This window comes from Alosa pseudoharengus, unplaced genomic scaffold (assembly GCF_046254945.1).
Source record: "Alosa pseudoharengus isolate Yale_2024_CS ecotype anadromous, Long Island Sound unplaced genomic scaffold, YU_APseudo_1.1 YU_APseudo_1.1_scf_7, whole genome shotgun sequence".
Classification (NCBI taxonomy): Eukaryota; Metazoa; Chordata; class Actinopteri; order Clupeiformes; family Clupeidae; genus Alosa; species Alosa pseudoharengus.
Window position 1 is genome coordinate 885,949 of NW_027468859.1, and position 2,500 is coordinate 888,448.

A 2,500-nucleotide genomic window follows, 5' to 3' on the forward strand; every position below is an offset into this window, starting at 1 on the left:
TAATTGCTTAATAATGTTACATACCAAATGTGTCAGATAGTTTTGAGGCAGATTGTTCTATGCATGTATGGCACCTCTCTCCCTCACACACACACAGGGGTCAGATCGTGTGTGATGTCATAGCTCACACACACACACATACGCACACTCACACGGGTCAGATTGTGTGTGATGTCATAGCATTTGTTCTCTGGACTCTGTGACTGACCTCTTTGTGATTCCCATTAGACAACTAACCATGTTAATGGAGCCTAATCACGAACACACACACACACACACACACACAGGCAGACACACGCAAACACGCACAGGCAGGTGCGCGCACAGCCACACACACACACACACACACACACATACAGGCAGACGCGCATACACACACACACACACACAAGCAGCACACTGTACAAATGGACTGGTTTAATGATGAAAACACCAACAATATTACTTTCTGTATATAGATGACAACACTAAGAATGTGACTATTGTTGAAATAGGATGTTCTTTTGATTTGTACATGGACACTTGTTTTAACTCCAAGCTGTTGAAATATCAGCCACTTGCTGACATCACCACAAATATGGGGTTTCATTGCAAAATGATCATTCTTGTGTTTGGGAGTCTTGGGCATGTGCACAAACTTGCAAAGTACTGCTCCATTTCTGCAATAATAGGTAGTTTATCCATCTGGAAGCAACGATGCCATGTTTACCCATAACCATGCAGTTCAGAATGAAAATAGCACAATGCATTCTGTGTTTGATCAGACCTGCCTAAGTGTGTAACATACTTCCTTCAATGTTTGGATCTGTGAATCTTCCCCTGTGTTAAGGTCCAAATGTGCGTGTGTGTGTGTGTGTATGTGTGTGTGTGTGTGTGTGTTGCTAACCTGCGGACCTTATACTGACCTTATACAGACCTATGTGTGAACGACATACACGCAGATTACAAAATCTCTGTGTGGTTGTCGAGTGAGGGGTGGGGGCTTGTAGGCGAGATATGATGCAGAATATACGCGGCCGCTGTCACAGCTGCTGTTTGTTTACAAAGTGTGGGCTATGCATTATGTAGGCTAAAGAAGAAAAATCTATTGTACGTAAAATACTTGAAGTAGTCACGTAAGTGCGCACTTGAAATTGACCTACAGTATTTGTATGTGTGCTTCGAATAAACACATTTATCTGTTTTCAACGTTATGTAGCAGAATTACTTGGCTATGGATCCCCAAATCTGGTTTGCGTTGGAGAGAGCATGCACGAACTTTAGCACGAGCCTATTCTCTAGGCATAATTATGCTCAACAAATATCAGCGAGCTCAGCAGGGAGGTCATGAGAAGGCTATCAATGAACAGAAAACCGACCGTGTTGGCAAACAATTTATTAAAATACTCCTGTTATTGTCACCAACAACGTCATTGTAGGCTACTGCCTTTTCAGCGCCTTCTACTTATGATGATTCGGTCTTTTGAATTAATTTGGCCTTGCGATGCAGTTGTAGGCTACAACGTGTCTCTTGCCGTTCCCTTCATGTGTTCTATCACAATGCTGTCTGCCCTCATGGACAGTAGCTCCGTGATGTCTGCATCTTTCCAGGTCGGAGATTTTCTGGACAGCACATTTAAGTCAGATTTAACCACATGGACGCACGAAAGAAACGTCACCGACACTAGGTGTGAATTTTAAACGCATGTTCTACGCTTCGTTCAGACACAGTACATTTACATAATGTCCGGAGGAAATACTAGGGGGGGGAGTAGTAGAACAACCGGCTAAATTCGGAAATTCGGACTTCCATATGACCGGTTATGTCGTTCATATATACGGTCCCACCGTTTAACATCTGTAGAACCTCCGTTCTTACACGTATGTCTGAAAGCGCTTTGTGTGTGTGTGTGAGAGAGAGAGAGAGAGAGAGAGAGAGAGAGAGAGAGAGAGAGAGAGAGAGAGAGAGAGAGAGTGTGTGTGTGAGAGAGAATGAGAGAGAAAGGGGTGGGGAGGCTCCATTCATCTTGCTGAAAGAGACTTTAAAGTGGAAATGAAGCAGTGAGAACTGTGACCATTTTTTGGTTGCTTTTTCATTTTTGAAGATACATGGATTTTCATTAAACCCGAAATTCAAGTAGTTTCACTGGAAAATGACATGTCAATAACGACTTTCGCCACTAGGGCGCAGCCATGTTTTAAAAATGCAGGCGCTACGTCATCAGAATGGTTAGCATTTGTTCGTGGATGTTTTATCCATTAGCGGACGTTCACTTTATTTCAATACGCCTACGCAAATTATGTTGATGTTTGTTTTTGTGTTTGTACAAGAACAAGGGCCGCTGTAATGTAGCCTGTATGCCTATCAGAGACAGTACTTAATTAGATTTAACTTCAGTTGCAATAATGTGTTTGGATGTTCTCGCACAACTTGTGGATTACCGCGACCTGAAAATGCAGTTGCATCGTTAATGAATTGGTGAATAAACTGTAAGTAAGAGGTTTCTTTTTGTGATTGAGT

At 42.5% G+C, this 2,500-nt stretch overlaps 1 protein-coding gene across 2 annotated transcripts in view; it reads right to left on the reverse strand.

The window, feature by feature from the left end:
• Positions 1–2,500, reverse strand: part of mthfd1l (methylenetetrahydrofolate dehydrogenase (NADP+ dependent) 1 like) — an 82,624-nt gene that overhangs the window by 29,620 nt on the left and 50,504 nt on the right. The window lies entirely within an intron of this gene.